An 18503-nucleotide genomic window follows, 5' to 3' on the forward strand; every position below is an offset into this window, starting at 1 on the left:
GATTCACTGTGGGGTGGCGTGGCCCGTCTGGGCTACTTGCACACTGCCAGGCTTGTGGTGCTGGGGATCTGGCGTATTAGCTGGGGTGGGTAAGCAAGGTGCACGGGGGCAGGAGGGGCAGGCTTAGCTCGCTTCTCCTTAGGTGATCCACTTCAGGAAGGGCCCTGTGGCAGCGGGAGGGAGTCAGATCTGCTGCTGGAGGTTTGGCTCCGCAGAAGCACAGAGTTGGGTGTTTGCGTGGAGCGAGCAAGTTCCCTGGCAGGAACTGGTTCCCTTTGGGATTTTGGCTGTGGGATGGGCGGGGGAGATGGCGCTGGCGAGCACCTTTGTTCCCCACCAAACTGAGCTCTGTCGTCCGGGGGCTCAGCAACTCTCCCTCCCTTTGTCCTCCAGCCTTCCCGCTTTCTGAGCAGAGCTGTTAACTTATGACCTCCCAGACGCTAAGTCGCGCTTGATGTCGGAACACAGTCCCTCCGGCCCCTCCGCTTTTGCCAGCCAGACTCGAGGGCTCTGCTTGACCTATGAGCCGCTCCTCCGCCCCGGCTCCCTCCTGCCAGTCCGTGGAGCGCGCAGCGCCTCACCGCCCTTCCTACCCTTTTCCATGGGCCTCTTGTCTGCACTTGGCTCCGAAGACTCCGTTCTGCTAATCCTCTGGCGGTTTTCTGGGTTATTTAGGCAGGTGTAGGTGGAATCTAAGTGATCACCAGGACGCGCGGTGAGCCCAGCGTCCTCCTATGCTGCCATCTTCCCTCTCCTGCCTATGAGTGTTTCTTTAGAACACATTATTAGAAGGGGAATTGCTGCATCAAAGGAGTCATTTCATTCAACAGACATCTAATGAGCACATACTGTGTACCGAGTGTGGTTCTAGGCAGTGGGCAAATGTTCTCTTGGGTGTGAGGTCCCTGATCTCTTTGCATTTTTTTCTCTAGAGTACAGTAAGAACCCTGGGCTTCTTGAGGGTCTCTGTTCAGAGTTTGCAGTGTCTAAGCTGTTATGGGGTCTGTGTCCTGGATATGTCATCTTGGAACGCTGTGAGGGTCTGTGTCCCAGGGGTGAGGCCTCTGAGCTGTTTGGGGGATCTTTTTTCCAGCAGATGAGGTTTATGAGAGTTGGGGGGATCTTCTGAAGGGTGTGAGGTTTCTTTCTTTTCTCCCAACTTTATTGAGATATAATTGCATATAACATTGTGTAAGTTTAAGCGGTGCAATGTATCAATTTGATCACATTTATATATTTCAAAATGATTACCACCATAGCATTAGCTAACACCTCCATCCTGTCACATAGTTGCCATATCCTTTTTTTTTGTGATGAGAACATTTAAGATCTACTCTCTTAGCAAGTTTGAAGTATATGATACCTTACTATTAGCTATAATCACTATGGTGTACATTAGATCTCCAGAACTTATTCATCTTATAACTGGAATCTTGCACCCTTTGACCAATATCTCCCCATTTCTTTCACCTCCCTGTCCCTGGTAACTACTACTATATTGTTTCTCTGAGTTCAGCTTTTTTAGTTTTAGGTTCCACATATAAGTGATACTGTGCAGTATTTGTCTTTTTCTGTCTGACTTATTTCACTTAGCATAATGCCCTCAAGGTCCATCCAGGTTGTTGGCAAATGGCAGGGTTTCCTTCTTTCTCATGGCTGTATTATATATATATAACACATCATCTTTATCCATTAATATGTTGACAGACACTTAGATTGTTTCTATATATTGACTATTGTTAATGATGCTGCCATCGAACATGGGGGTACACATGTCTCTTCAAGATCCAGTTTTCTTTTCCTTTGTATATATACCCAGAAGTGGGATTGCTGGATCATATGGTAGTTCTATTTTGATTTTTTTTGAGGAAACTCCATACTATTTCTTATAGTGGGGTGGTGACTCTACCAATTTACATGCTCACTAGCAGGGCCCAAGAGTTCCCTTTTCTCCACATCTCACCAACACTTGTCTCTTGTCTTTTTAATGATAGTCATTCTAAGAGGTGTGAGGTGATATCTCATTGTAGTTTTGATTTGAATTTCTCAGTGTATGAGGTTTCTAGACAGTTTTGGGGTTTGGTTTCTCAGTGTGTGAGGTCTCTGAGTTCCTTGAGTGTGTCTGTGTCCCTGGATTTAATGTTTCTGAGCTGTTTGGGTGTCTGTATCCCAGGGTGTGAGATCTCTGCATTCCTGGGGAGTCTGCATCATGGTGTGTCTGGGCTGTTGTCAGGTCTGTATTCACATTATGAGTTATCTGGCTATTTGGGGGCCTGTATCACTGGTTTGAGGTGTCCCAGCTATTTGGTGTGGTCTGTGTGCAGGATTGGAGGTCTGTGGACTCTGGGGATTTTTGATTCAGGATTTGTGGTCTCCGAATTCAGAGTGTGAATTCTCTGTGTCAATATGTGAGATCTATGAGCTGGTTGGGATCTTTGTTCTTGAGAGGGCTGAACTGGTTGGCTCTTTCCCAGGGTGTGAGATCTCTGGCTGTTTGGGAATTTGTATTCTTGGTGTATGGTCTGTGAGATAATTTTGGGTATCTGTCAAAAATATATCTGTCTATATGTCTCTAAGATATTTCTGTATCTATTTTTGGGTTGTGAGGTCTCAGGGGTATTTAAGGAGTCTGTATTCAGAGTGTGAAGTTCCTGAACACTTGGGTATCTGTGTTTGATGAAGTGAATCCCCTGAGCCATTTGGAAGTCTCTGTTTATGAGCTTTGTGAGCATCTTTGTTTAGAGTTATAGATCTCTGAGAAGTTTGGGAGTCTGTGTCCAAGGTGTGAGCAGTTTGAAGGTCCTCATCGCAGAGTATGAGGTCTCTAAGTTGGTTGTCTCTGAATTCACTGAGGATCTATTTTACAAGATTTGAGTATAAGGAAGTTGCCTTCTGGTTGTGAGGCCTTTCAAATTTATGAGGGTCTGTCTTTTAATGTTTGAGTCTGAGGCATTTGAGGATCTGTATTCAAGGTGTATAGCCTCTGAACTATTGAGGGTCCATGTCCCAAAGGGTGAATTTGTAGTATCTGGGGGCTTATGTTTAGAGTGTTTGTTCTCAGAACTCTTGGGTTTAATGTTTGAATCTGAGGTATTTAGGAATTTGTGTTCAGGGTGTGGGGTCTCTGTATTCACTGAGGCCTGTTCCCCAAGGTTTGAAACTAAGGTGCATTGGAGTCAGCAGAGTATCAGTCTCTGGATTTTTTTTTAAGTTTATGTATTTATTTTGAGAGAGAGAGAGAGAGAGAGGCAGAGAGAGAGAGAGGGAGAGAGACAGAGACTCCTAAGCAGGCTCCACACCATCAGCTCAGAGCCCAATGTGGGGCTCAAATTCACAAACCATGAGGTCATGACCTGAGCTGAAGTCAAGAGTCAGATGCTCCACTGATTGAGCCACCCAGGCACCCCTCTCTGGATTTTTACTGTGTCTATGTCCTAATGTTTGAGTCTGAGGTATTTGTGGGTTCAATTCAGAGCACAAGATCTCTGATATTTTTAAGAGTATGAGTTACAAGGGTTGAGTCTGAGGTATTTGGGGGACAGTCAGTGTTCAGGTTGTTTGGCTTTTCAAATCTTTGATGGTCTGTATTTTAACGTTTGAATCTCATGTATTTGGATATCTGTATTCAGGATACAAGGTCTCTGAACTATTGAGGTTCCATGTCCCATAGGATGAGTCTGTAGTGTTTGGGAGTTTTTTGTCAAAGTATTATTAGGTCTCTGAACTCTGAGGCATCTGGGTTTTGATGCTTGAGTCTGAGGTTTGGGGATCTATGTTAAGGCATTATGGTCCTTGGACTCTTTGAATATCTATGTCCTAAACTTTTTAAATCTCAGGTAGTTAGGGATCACTGTTAAACATGTGAGGTGTCTGAACTTTTAGTTTCCTTTCCTCAAGGTTTTAGTGTGAGATGTTTGAGGTTGGTATTCAGGGTTTGTGATCTCTGAATTTTTAGAGGGTCTGTGGCTCAAAGTTTAAGTCTATAATATCTGGGGGCCAGGATTCAGGGTATGAGGTCTCTGAAATTGTTGAGACTATTTCCAGGTTTTGAATCTGAGGTATTTTAGGGTCTCCAAAGGGTAATGACTGATGTTTTAGGGTTTATGTCAGAAGTTTGAGTTGGAAGTATTTGGGGTCTGAATTCAGGATGTGAGTTCTGTATACTCTTTGTGGCTCTGTGTTCCAAGATTTGAATCTGAGTTATTTGGGGATTTGTTTTCAAGGTGTGAGGCCTCTGAACTCTTTGATGATTTCTGTCCCAAAGTTTAAGTCTAAAGTACTTGTGTTCTGTGTACAGGGTGTGAGGTTGCTGAACTCACTGAGAATCTTTGAGCCTTAAGTATTATGTGGTATATGTTCCAGGTGTGATGCCTCTGAATATTAAGTCTGTGTCACAACTCTGTTTAAGTTAGAGATACTTAGGGGCACCTGGGTGGTGCAGTAAGTTAAGCCTCTGACTCTTGATCTCAGCTCAGGTCATGATGTCACAGCTTGTGGGTTCGAGCCCCACATCAGGCTCTGTGCTGATGGTGTGGAGCCTGCTTGGGATTCTGTCTCTCCTTCTCATTGCCCCTCTCCCACTCATGTGCACGTGCTCTCTCTCAAAATAAATAAATAAAATTAAAAATTTTAAAAAAGTTAGAAACATTTAGGGGTCTATTTTCAAGGTTTGATGTTTCTGCATCTGTGAGTGTCTGTGTTCCAAGGTATGAGAGTGAGGTAACTAAGGGTCTGTGTCCAGAGCTTGAGATCTCTCAACTTGTTAAGCATGTCCCAAAATTTGAGTCTGAGTGAATCTGTGTTCACAGTGTGAGGTCTCTGAAGTCTGTGAAGTTTGCATTGTAAGGCTTGAATCTGAGGTACTTGTGGGTAATACTCAGGGTATGAGATCCCTCAGGTTTTGGGGGGTGGTCTGTATTTTAATGTTTGAATTTGAGATATTTTTAGGTTTGTGTTCAAGGTGTGAAGTTTCTGAGCTTTTTTGAGGGTCTGTACCAAAGTTTGAGTCTGAGGTATTTGGGGGATCTGTGTTTAGAGTTTGAGGTGCCTGAACTTTTAGATGGTCTTTATCTCAATATTTGAGTCTGAAGTATGTGGGTCTGTATTCAGGGTAAGAGGTCTCTGGATTCATTGGCGGTATGTGCCCTAAGGTATAAGTTGAGGTTTTTAGAGGTTTGTATTCAGGGTTTGAGGTCTCTGATCTATTTGAGGGTCTGAGTCCCAAAGTTTGTATCTGAGGTCTCTATTCAATTTTTGAGTCTGAAATATTTGGGGTTCCATATTCAGGATGTGTTTTGCTTGAATTCATTGAGGTCTGTGTTCCAGTGTTTGAGTCTCAGGTATGTGGGGGGTCAGTTTCAGGGTGTGAGGTCTCTGAGGTTTTATTATAAAACCTTTGTTCCTGTTTTAGCATGAATTATTTGATGTCTGAATTCAGGGTATAAAATCCATGATATTTAGAAGGTCTTTTCCAATTTTTAGCCAGAAGTAGTTGTGGTTTATGTTCAGGATATGAGGTCTCTGCACTCATTGAGGGTCTATGTCCCAAGGCTTGAAACTGAGGTATTTTGGGGTCTATGCTCAGCTTATGAGAGTCCTAACATATTTGAGGGTCTATATTTTAATTTTTGAGTTCAATATATTTGGGAATTTTATTCAGGGTATGAGGTTGCCGAGTTATTTGAGGTTCTCTGTCCCATGGTATGCATCTATAGTGTTTGGAGGTCTTTTTCAGAGTGTTAGGTCTCTGAATTCTAGGGGATCTGTGTTTAATGTTTGAGTCTGAAGTATTTGGAGATCTGTGTTCAGCTGATGAAGGTTCTGAATTCTTTGAGGATATATCCCAAGGTATTAGTTTGACGTATTTGGAGTCTGTGGTCAGAGTTCCAGATCTGTGAAATTTTAGAGGGTCTGTATCCCAGTATCTGAGTTGAGATACTTGTGGGTCTATGTTCAGGGTGTAGTTCTCTGTACTCTTTGAAGGTATGAGTCAAAAGGTTTGAATCTGAGGTACTTATGTGTCTGTATTAAGGGGGTGGGCCCTCTGTACTATTTGAGGGTCTGTGTTCCAAGGTCTAAATTTGAAGTATTTTCTTGTTCACATTCAAAGTGTGAAATCTCTGAGTTGTTTGGGGGGTCTGTGTTCCAAGTTTTGAATATGAATTTCCTGAGGGTCTGTTTTCTGTGTGTGAAGTCTCTGATTTCTTTGGCATGTGTGTTCCAAGGTTTGCACTTTAGGTATTTTGAGACTTGTATTCAGCGTGTAAGCTCTCTAAACTTACTGAGTTGTGGTTTCCAGAGTCTGATGTGTTTGGGGACAGCATTCTGGGTGTGAGTTCTCTGAACCCTTTCAGAGTCTGTGTTCAGGTTGTAGAGTCTCTTAACTCATTGAGGGTTTGTGTTCCAAAACTAGAAGTCTCTGAACTCTTTGAGGTCAGTGTCTTAAGATTTGAGTCAGAATATTGGGAATCTGTATGCAAGGTGTGATGTCTCTGATATCTAAATGGGGGTCATTGTCCCATGGTGTAAGGATGATGAGCTAGTTAGGGCTTTGTGTTCAGGGTGGAGTTCTCTCTCTGGTTTGATATCTCTGGACTGCCTGGGAATTTTTATATAGCATGAGAGGTCATGATATATAAGGTTTGTATAATTTTTGGAGGTCCATTTAAAGGGTGTGAGGTCTCTGAGTTCTTTGGTGTTCTGTGTCCAGGATATGAGCTCTCTGGGCTGTTCATGTGTTTGTGTCCAGAGTGAGTTTTTGGAGTTGCTTGGAGGTACTGGTGGTTGGATAGTTCTCTGAGGTCTTTGGGGGTCTGTGCCCAGGATTTTAGGCCTCTCCCCTATTTAAAGGTCTTTGTATAGTCTCAGAGGTACATGGAGTATATGTTTATATTGAACTCTTTGGGGATCTATTTTTCAGGTTGTAAGGTCTGGATATTTAGGGGTCTATATATCCTCAGTATCAAATGGCTCAACTCCAAGGGGATGTTGTCCCAGATGTCAGGCGTCTGAGTATGTGTGACCCAGAGCATGATATTAGTTGGCTGTTTGAGAGTCTGTGCCATGGTGTAAAGACTCTTTACTGTTTGAGACTTTCTGTTCTGGGTATGAAGTCTGTGAGCTGCTTAGGGTCCTGTGTTCAGTCCCAGATGTGTGGTCTATGTGTTATCTGTGGATCTGTATCTACATTATGACATCTCTGGAGGTTTCCTTCCATAGCGTAAAATCTCTGAGCTGCTTCAGGGTCTTTATCTCAAGGTATGAGTTCTAGAAACTGTTTGGGGGTCTGAATCAACTCTGGGGCCTGGGGACCTCAAGATGATGGGAGCACATCAGAAAGGTGAGGGAGGCTCTCTGCACTTGGCTGAATACCGGACTGGTCAGGGCAAGGAAAGAAAGCTTTCTGAGGTCTCTGAGGGTGAAGAGGCTCATGTTGGATTCCTCAGAAGGTGGGATAAAGGGGAAGACCATAGTAAAGCAGACCTCCCCCATTCTTGCAGATGTTGTTCCTGGCCTTCAGATGTGGAGAACCCTGGGCCTGGGACCTGTCCCACCTTGACTGACAAGATGTTATTATTATTTTCAGAGGAGCAGATGAGGACTCAGGTAAACTGGGATGCCCTGGCTACACAGCCCTGAGGAGGTGGCTCTGTGGGGAGGGTCAACTCTGTGGGGAAAGCTATGCCACAGGTAACATGCTGACTGGAGAGGGTTTATGTAGGTGTCCACATCTGTTCACACCCCTGGGCCTGTCTCCTTCCCTATCTGTCTGCCATGGCTTGAACCAACCTCTGGGTCTTAAGTTCCAGAGTGATAATACTCTGAGGCTTTTCTCACAGTCCCCATCCCCAAAGGCTTGAAAAGACCCAGTCCCTGCTGTTGGATTATTGGGCTGTGTGCCTGCTAGGGGAGGGAGAGGGGCCCCAGATCGCAATGTTGATAACAAAGCTGAGTGTCCACAGTGCTCCATGTTCTGATACTCCACCTGGGAGGGTCTGACTTTGCCCACAATGTCCTCCACAGGTGCCCCATAGGCCCCCTTCAGCTCTTCATAGTGCCCTCTACTCTGCAACAGTCCCAAAATGGGGAATGGAGCTGGGATTAGGTCTCACTCCCCACCCACAACCTTTTATGGATCTTGGGGCCTACGTCCTCTGGGCCTCATTACTCCCATATCTCTAATGGGCACAGGCCACTTCTGTGTCTCACCCATGTCTGCCTTCCTTCCCCATTCAGGCCTAGGCCCTGGACTTCTGGGTTAATCCCTAAACCCAAGTAATTTCCAATATGATTCATGTTCTTTTTTTAAAAAAAATGTTTATTTATTTATTTTGAGAGAGAGTAAGGGGGAGGGTCAGAGAGAGAGAGAGGGAGAGAGAGAATCCCAAGCAAGCTCCATGCTGTCAGTGCAGAGCCTGATGCGGGGCTCGATCTCATGAACTGTGAGATCATGACCTGAGATGAAATTGAGAGTCGGATATTTAACTGACTGAGCCACCCAGGTGCCCTAGTATGATTCATGTTCTTGTTGGTAAAAGGGTCAGACAAGTCTTCTTTTAGTGGGCCATTCTGCAGGAATCCAACCTTCCTCATCCAGCCCCCAAACACCTGTTCCTTACTCTAGGGCTGAGGGTAGAAGAGAGAAAGGTTAACAAAACATGCTTAAGGGGACAAGGGATGATGTGGGGTGTTGTACATTTTATTTGGGGTGATAGTGAAGAGAGTTTCAAATGAAGTGATGTTTGAACAGAGCCTTGAAAAATGCGCCAAGTGCAGGGTTGTGTAAAAGGTGGACTAGACATGGCTAGCCAGTGCAAAGGCTCTGAAGCTTGATTCTCTTGTGGCAGAAACACTAGGTTCCTCTTTTGGACTTCTGGCTTAAGTCCCGTGGAAGGGGCTCTGAACCACATGCCAGGATGAAGTTCTGAAGCCAGCAGCTGGAAGCTTGGCCTTTGTTTCCTACAAAATATTCAGGGTTTATGGTAATCCATTTCTGGTTGCTGGGATGGGGAAACAGTCTAGAGTGCATAAAGGTCTATGTGGATACAGTACTCCTTAGAGTGATTGGGAAAGGAGTTGCGGATGGAGCACTTCACTAGTATAATATAGCGGGTTACAAGGAGGGAATGGTCTGCTGTGGGGAGGGTCTGTATTAGACCCATAAACTATAGTTAGGATGGAGAGGGAATCAACACCAATCCTGGTGGAGGCAAGAATCTGACTCCATCCTCCTGGCTTCTACCTGGGCTTTAAGCAGACACCCACTTTCCAGCTTTGACATTGACCTGTTCTGTGGCCTCCATCATTGTTCTTATCTCCCTCTTCACCCTTTTGTCCATTTTGAATTGGCCTTAAGACTGAGTGTCCAGGGAAGACACTGGCTCTGTGATGAGGGGAACAAAAATCAAGGACGTTCCTGAGCACTGAGTGGTCCTAGAGAACTTTCATGCCCCAGCTCTGCCCAGTTACAGAGCTTTCTGGAAGTTCACATAAGTCTCCCTCCCTCCCTCAGATTCTGGGCTGTCATTGGCTACTGTTCTGCATGGGCATTTTGGTAGCTGGGCTGGTCTTCACGACTTTGGAGGCAGGGTTTTGGTGCTGGAGTGTGAATACATTTTGGAGTTATCTCTGACTTCTCCTTGTCCCCTTACCCCTGGAGGCATCAGCCAACTCAGTCAACTGTAGACATGCCCTGGTGATTTGGGCTGACCTTGTGTGAGGTTCTGCAGTCATATGTTCCCCCGTTCACCCCTAAACTCAGTAACAAGCCCAGCAGGCACTTCTTCCTCCAGTCAGTCATCCCTGAAGTGCATTCATGCATTCAACCATTCTCTTCTTTACCCGAAAAAAAATTGGATTTGGATTTTAGGGGCACTTCATAGAAGTAACTTCATTAAAGAGGAATTTTTCCCTAGTGGGAGAAGCACAGCATGTGGTGCAGGATTCCTGATCTCAGGGCACAGAGCCAACAGGGCTCAGCTTGCAACAGTTGGGTGGGATGTAAATAAGGGATGTAAGAATATGGGGGAGAGGGCAAGAAGGATGAGGCAGAAGAGAGAGGGAAGAAGAAACAATAAAAGCAGGAAGGAGAAGGGGTGCCTGGGTGGCTCAGTCAGTTAAGTGTCTTGCTCTTGGTTTCAGCTCAGATCATGATCTTGTGGTTCGTAGGTTTGAGCCCTTGTGTTGGGCTCCTCACTGACAATTTGAAGCCTGCTTGGGATTCTCTCTCTCTCTCCCTCTCTCTCTGCGCCTCCCCTGCTCTCTCTCTCTTTCAAAATAAATAAAACTTTTAAAAAGCAGAAAGGAGAAATCAAGAGACATCAGAATAAAAGTTCACACTTACTGATGCTTAATATGGGCCAGACATTGTTTTTAGCAATGCACGGCAAAAGCCTAGAAGGAAATGAAGGGGATCAGGGTAAGCCATCTCCAAATATCCCACTTTGGCATAAGAATTATTTTGAGCTGTTGTGGTGTCTTGGTGGATCAGTTAAGAGTCCAACTCTTGATTTCGTCTCAGGTCATGATCTCAGCTCAGGTCATGATCTCACGGTTTGTGAGATGGAGCCCTGTGTCGGGCTCTGCACTGACAGCATGAAGCCTTCTTGGGATTCTCTCCCTCCCTCACTCTTCCCCTCCCCTGCCTATGCTCTCTCTCTCTCAAAATAAATAAATAAATAAACTTTATAAAAAATAAAATAAAATTTCTTAAAAAAAGAATTATTTTGAGCTGACAGACTTTGAGTTCCTGCAATCTCTTATGTGCTTAACAGCAAACCCTTTCTAAAGGACTGAAAAGAACTCAATTATCATAAATACTCTCCCTTGGAGCATCTCTTCTCTTAAGATAAGTTGGCACTACATCCAAACGGACATTGTCAAAAGACTATTATGTGAAAATGAGTGAAGGAAACATAACTCAAAATGGAGTTTGGAAACAATTAAGGGAGGGTTCCCATTCAGGCACCACTTGTTGCATCTTACTTTACATACCCCAGCAGGAAGAAGGAAGATTATCTCCTTGCTCAGCCACAGTCCAGCTAATGAGAAACCACCACGGCTCAGCCAATGAGAAGCTGCCACAACCTCAAACTCCCACTCTTCTCCAATGAACTTTCATTCACAACAACCCTCCCCAACTCCCTCCTTTATTCTTTAAAAAGCAAGCCCTGGGGTGCTTCAGTGACTCAGTCAGTTAACCATCTGACTTCAGCTCAGGTCATGATCTTGCAGTTTGTGGGTTAGAATCCTACAATGGGCTCTGTGCTGACAGCTCAGAGCCTGGACCCTGGAGTCTGCTTTGGATTCTGTGTCTCCCTCTCTCTCTGTGCCTCCCCAGCTTGTGCTTTCTCTCTCTCAAAAATAAATAAACTTTAAAAATAAAAAAAAGCAAGCCCCTCTCCTTTGTTCCTGGACCTGCCTATGGTTCACCATAGTTTGCATGTCCTGAATTGCAATTTCTCTGCTATTCCTGAATAAAATAATTTTTGCTGGTTAAATAGATGGCTATTTTATTTTTAAGGCTGACAATTAAATCTCTAATCTATTCTAAGAGCCCATGTAAAGTCATTTGCTTTTCCCTAAGTACCCTTTCTCCTCCTTCCTTTCTCTTGCTAACTTAAGTATATAGACTCCAAATTCGAGCCACCCCTTTGAGTTACTCACCACTGAAAGCACCCAAGTATATAGGATGCATGTGTTAGTAATTTCTGTTTTTCTCTTGTTAATCTGCCTTTTATGAGTCTAATTTGTAGGAACCAAGGTGAAGAACCTAAGAGGTAGAGAAAAAATTTTTCTTCCTCTTATAGAAACTGTACAATACATTAAATGGTATTCTTGAGTGTGGAACTCTGGGTAATTTTCCAATAAATAATTTTTCTTTGTTTTATTATTTACTTGCATTTTCCTAGTTTACATTAATCAGTCTTCATGCTGTTTATACTTTTATTTATTTATATTTTTTGTACACAGTATAGTTTTAATAAGTTTATCATAAGTCTATATCCACAGGCTTCTACACAAAAGTTTACAAACACATATATCTGAATGAAGACGTTACTTGAAAGACACATTATACACAGGGTAACGTCAAGACCTTCAACACAGGATATTCACATATGCTTCCACACTAATGTTTATGAACACTTTTATCTAAAAGAAGGAAGATGTTACTTGAAAGACTTTTTATACACAGTGTAATTTCAATGAGTTAAGCATATGGCTAATCCCATATGCTTCTGCCATTTTGTTTACAATGAAAAAAAAATATTGTTCTAAAGGCTCATTTTCTTAGTCTATTTCAGTGTAGTGTTTTGATATCTTTGTCAAGTTTGAAATCAGTGAGTGAGTGTGGAGGTTCCTCAGAAAATTAAAAATAGACCTACCCTATGACCCAGCAATAGCACTGCTAGGAATTTACCCAAGGGATACAGGAGTACTGATGCATAGGGGCACTTGTACCCCAATGTTTATAGCAGCACTTTCAACAATAGCCAAATTATGGAAAGAGTCCATCAACTGATAAATGGATAAAGAAATTGTGGTTTATATACACAATGGAGTACCTCGTGGCAATGAGAAAGAATGAAATACGGCCCTTTGTAGCAACGTGGATGGAACTGGAGAGTGTGATGCTAAATGAAATAAGCCATACAGAGAAAGACAGATACCGTATGTGTTCACTCTTATGTGGACCTGAGAAACTTAACAGAAACCCATGGGGGAGGGGAAGAAAAAAAAAAAAGAGGTTAGAGTGGGAGAAAGCCAAAGCATAAGAGACTCTTAAAAACTGAGAACAAACTGAGGGTTGGTGGGGGGTGGGAGGGAGGGGAGGGTGGGTGATGGGTATTGAGGAGGGCACCTTTTGGGATGAGCACTGGGTGTTATATGGAAACCAATTTGACAATAAATTTCATATATTGAAAAAAAAGAAATCAGTGAGTGAGCAGGGGCAGTATTTACAGCAAAAGGAAGATTTGAGATGCAGTATTCACTGCTGGTATGGGGAAGGATTGCAGAGGGGATAGAAAGTCAGCAAAATTCTGCAAGTGTTCTGGAAAATACCAAGGCAATACAGGCAAAACACAGGTCCCTAAGAAGAGATTGTGCATTGTCATAAGTTACTTTATTAAGGCTTCATAGACTTTTCCCCAGTTTTGGTTCTAGTGGCTCATTTGATTAGTTCATAGTATGCATAGGCAGTATGATTTGTGACCAATGCCAAGATCATAGGTTCAAGCCTCATCTACAGCACTTTTTACTTTCTGAGCAGTTCTGAGGATGTGATCACCTGGATCACTTTTCTTGCTTTCTGCAAGGCTATAGATTGACAAAGGAAAAAATAGGAAATCAGTACATAGTGAAATGGTTAGACCCAACTTTTCCCCCAACAACATCTGTAAAGCCATAAGTAGAAAGTGAACAATACCAGTTGTTATAGCACTGAGTTATGAATTATGGGATTCAATTTGATCACTCCTAAAATAAAAATGGAAGTGAATGAAAATTATTAGGGGAAAAAACTATGAGAGAGAAGACTGTTGGACTATTTTGGCAAAGGGAGAGATCGTGATAGATGCTTTGAACTAAGTGGATGTATTGAACATGGAAAGAATTGGGCATATTATACAGGTATTTGGGAAGCAAAATGGACTGTAGTCAGCAAGGATTTGGTCTTGGGGTGAAGGAGAGGTAGGTGTAAAATGTTGAGAGCAGGTTTCTGTGCTGGGAAATAAGATGGGTGATGGTGCCATTCATTGATATGAATAATACTAGAAGAGGACTATTTTGTAAAGAATTACAAGATAGAAATTTTTCTCAAAGGGCTCATGGTCTAAATAGAAATTGGGATGAGGGATTTCTCTTATGACCTATAGTTACATATCCCTATGAGTTTGAGACCCTAATCCTCTATACTCCTCATATACTCAATGTCACAGGCTCTATAGTTCCAGTATTGTTTTCAGTATATGCCTTTCCTTTAGAAATATGTACATAGAAAATACATGAATATAGCCTAATGCAGAAGTTTCAAATGATATCTAAATGTATGGACTACATTAGGCTATTATCAGCTACCCCATTCTTCCCCACCTCACAAGTGACGGCGGGGGGGGGGGCAGTTAAAGGTGTTTTATTCCAGACATTTTTCTCTGATCTCACACATCACACATGCATGCAAACACACAAAGAAGGTCCCACTATGACCATTACCCACTTGTACCCTGTTAATGATATGTCATGGAGAAATCCTGGCCAGTACAGATTGGTCTGTTTTTCAGTTCACTTGTGCTCCATGGTATAACATAAATGCACATCACTCTTTTACCTTCCCATGTGCACTTTTGGCTACTAATAGCCACTTAATGTGTTTTTTTTCATACCAGTTTTCTCCTTTCTTGTGCACATAGCTCTCTCTCTGTGTGCGAGGGGGTTTATTACACATTCTTACAAGTAGGATTGCTTGGTCAAAGAATTCAGTCATTCAGCAAACCCTTATTAAGCAGCTACTATGTGGCTAGGGTTTATTCTAGGAGTTAGTGAAAATTAGTGAACAAAACAGACAATATCTATAATGGAGTGACCATTTTTTTGATCAATGCTGAGACACTATTGTCTCTCACTGGTGTAGGGAAGTTAATACCTGTTTACTGCTATCCTAAATACCACTCCTGGTTGGGGTTTTGCAGCTGACCAAAAGTATTCAAATGATCCAAAAGGAGGCAGGAGAGAGGGAATAAAATAGATAAGCATTAAAAAATCCAAAATAAAACAAAAACCAGAGGGAGCAAACAGAACAACTTCACTTTCCAATAACCTTATAGCCCTGAACACAATCCTGTCAATTATTACATTAAATGTTACTGGTATAAGCAACTCAATAAAAACATAGAGATGCATAGACAAAAGCAATGCCCTACTAAATGCAACACACAAGAAACGTACTTTAAATATAAAAATACAGAGAGTTTGAAAGTAAATAAATGGAAAAGGTTATATTATAGACACAAAAACATAAGGATGAGGCAAATGCCCAACACTGTGCTTCTGTGGATCCATCCCTCTGACGGGACTGCCTCCCTCCTAGTGCTGCAGGGCTCCTCCTGCAGGGGACCACCAATGGCAAAGCGAGCTAAGCCTGCCCCTCCCGCCCCTGTGCACCTTGAGTATCCACCCTGGCTAATACACCATTGACCAGATCCCATCGAAGCAGCACCACAAGCCTGGAAGTGTGCAAGTAGCCCAGATAGGGGCCACAACACTCTACAGTGAGTCCTACCCCTGGGAGAGGGGAAGATAAGGTACACACCAGTCTGACTGTGGCCCCTGTGGTGGGGGCTGACTACAGCCCTGCCCACCAACACAAGTTACTCCTGACAGCACAGGGGAAGTGCCCTACAGTTTGGAGCTACTGCAGGCACTACCCAAAATGACAAAACGGAAGAATTCTCCTCAAAAGAAACTCCAGGAAGTAGCGACAGCCAACAAGTTGATCAACAACGATTTAAGCAATATAATGGAACAAGAATTTAGAATAATAGTCATAAAATTAATCGCTGGGCTTGAAAAAAGCATAGAGGACAGCAGAGAATCTATTGCTACAGAGATCAAGGGACTAAGAAATAGTCATGAGGAGCTAAAAAATGCTATACATGAGGTGCAAAATAAAATGGAGGTGGCCATAGCACGGATTGAAGAGGCAGAGGGGACAATAAGTGTATTAGAAGATATAATTACGGAAAAAGAGGAAGCTGAGAAAAAGAGAGATAAAAAAATCTAGGAGTATGAGGGGAGAACTAGAGAACTAAGTGATGCAATCAAACGGAACAATATCCGTATCATAGGAATTCCAGAAGAAGAAGAGAGAGAGGGGCTGAAGGTGTACTTGAACAAATCATAGCTGAGAACTTCCCTCATCTGGGAAGGAAAAAGGCATTGAAATCCAAGAGGCACAGAGAACTCCCTTCAGACGTAACTTCAATCGATCTTCTGCACGACATACCATAGTGAAATTGGCAAAATACAAGGATAAAGAGAAAATTTGAAAGTAGCTAGGGATAAACAGGCCCTAATATACAAAGGTAGACACAAAAGAGTAGTAGCAGACCTATCTACTGAAACTTGGCAGGCCAGAAAGGAGTGGCAGGAAATCTTCAATGTGATGAACAGAAAAAATATGCAGCTGAGAATTCTTTATCCAGCAAGTCTGTCATTCAGAATAGAAGGAGAGATAAAGGTTTTCCCAAACAAACAAAAACTGAAGGAATTCATCACCACTAAACCAGCCCTACAAGAGATCCTAAGGGGGACTCTGTGAGTGAAATGTTGCAAGGACCACAAAGTACCAGAGACATCACTACTAGCATGAAACCTACAGACATCACAATGACTCTAAACCCATACCTCTCATTAACAACACTGAATGTAAATGGACTTAATGCTTCAACCAAAAGACAACCAAATGCTTCAACCAAGACCCATCTATTTGCTGTCTACAAGAGACTCATTTTAGACCTGAGGACACCTTCAGATTGAAAGTGAGGGGATGGAGAACTATCTTTCATGCTACTGGAAGTCAAAAGAAGGCTGGAGTAGCCATACTTATATCAGACAAACTAGACTTTAAATTAAAGGCTGTAACAAGAGATGAAGAAGGGCATTATATAATAATTACAGGGTCTATCCATCAGGAAGAGCTAACAATTATAAATGTCTATGCACCGAATACGGGAGCCCCCAAATATATAAAACAATCACAAACAAGCAACCTTATTGATAAGAATGTGGTAATTGCAGGGGACTTTAATACCCCACTTACAACAATGGATAGATCGTCTAGACACATGGTCAATAAAGAAACAAGGGCCCTGAATGATACATTAGATCAGATGGACTTGACAGATATATTTAGAACTCTGCATCCCAAAGCAACAGAATATAATTTCTTCTCGAGTACACATGGAATATTGTCTAAGACAGATCACATTCCGGGTCACAAAACAGCCCTTAATAAGTATAAAAGAATTGAGATCATACCATGCACACTTTCAGACCACAATGCTATGAAACTTGAAATCAACCACAGGAAAAAGGCTAGAAAACCTCCGAAAGCATGGAGGTTAAAGAACATCCTATTAAAGAATGAATGGGTCAACCAGGCAATTAGAGAAGAAATTAAAGAATATGTGGAAACAAATGAAAATGAAAATACAACAATCCAAATGCTTTGGGATGCAGCGAAGGCAGACCTGAGAGGAAAATACATTGCAATCCAGGCCTATCTCAAGAAACAAGATAAATCCCAACTACAAAATCTAACAGCACACCTAAAGGAAATAGAAGCAGAAAAAGAAAGATATCCCAAACCCAGCAGAAGAATAGAAATAAAGATCAGAGCAGAAATAAACAATACAGAATCTAAAAACAACTGTAGAGCAGATCAATGAAACCAAGAATTGGTTTTTTAAAAAAATAAACAAAATTGATAAACCTCTAGTCAGGCTTCTCAAAAAGAAAAGGGATATGACCCAAATCGATAAAATCATGAATGAAAATGGAATTATTACAACCAATCCCTCAGAAATACAAAGCAATTATCAGGAATACTGTGAAAAAGTATATGCCAACAAACTGGACAACCTGGAAGAAATGGACAAATTCCTAAGCACCCACACACTTCCAAACTCAAACAGGAAGAAATAGAAAACTTGAACAGACCCATAACCAGTGAAGAGATTGAATCAGTTATCAAAAATCTCCCAACAAAAAAGAGTCCAGGACCAGATGGCTTCCCTGGGGAATTCTACCAGACATCTAAGGCAGAGATAATACCTATCCTTCTCAAGCTGTTCCAAAAAATAGAAAGGGAAGGAAAACTTCCAGACTCACTTTACTTTGATTCCTAAACCAGACAGAGACCCAGTAAAAAAAGAGAACTACAGGCCAATATCCCTGATGAACATAGGTGCAAAAATTCTCAACAAGATACTAACAAATCGAATTCAACAGCATATAAAAAGAATTATTCACCATATTAAGTGGAATTCATTCTTGGGCTACAGGGCTGGTTCAACATTCACAAATCAATCAATGTGATACATCACATTAATAAAAGAAACGATAAGAACCATATGATCCTGTCAATCGATGCAGAAAAAGCATTTGACAGAATTAAGCATCCTTTCTTAATAAAAGCCCTCGAGAAAGTCGGGATAGAAGTAACATACTTAAACATTAAAAAAGCCATTTATGAAAAGCCCACAGCTAATATCATCCTCAATGGGGAAAAACTGAGAGCTTTCTCCCTGAGATCAGGAACACGACAGGGATGTCCACTCTCACCGCTGTTGTTTATCATAGTGTTGGAAATTCTAACATCAGCAATCAGACAACAAAAGGAAATCAAAGGCATCAAAATTGGCAAAGATGAAGTCAAGCTTTCGCTTTTTGCAGATGACATGATACTATACATGGAAAATCCGATAGACTCCACCAGAAGTCTGCTA

At 42.3% G+C, this 18503-nt stretch overlaps 1 long non-coding RNA gene across 2 annotated transcripts in view; it reads left to right on the top strand.

Moving 5' to 3' along the window:
* Positions 1-18503, top strand: part of LOC125931688 (uncharacterized) — a 173349-nt gene that overhangs the window by 119871 nt on the left and 34975 nt on the right. Inside the window, exon 3 of one of the 2 annotated variants that reach the window (XR_007460474.1) lies at positions 7500-7605. The exons of the other annotated variant lie outside the window; for it this stretch is intronic. This is a non-coding gene — a long non-coding RNA (uncharacterized LOC125931688). The remainder of the gene's footprint in view (positions 1-7499; positions 7606-18503) is intronic. 2 annotated transcript variants of the gene reach the window in all.

The sequence above is a fragment of the Panthera uncia genome, chromosome X (genome assembly GCF_023721935.1).
Source record: "Panthera uncia isolate 11264 chromosome X, Puncia_PCG_1.0, whole genome shotgun sequence".
Lineage (NCBI taxonomy): Eukaryota > Metazoa > Chordata > Mammalia > Carnivora > Felidae > Panthera > Panthera uncia.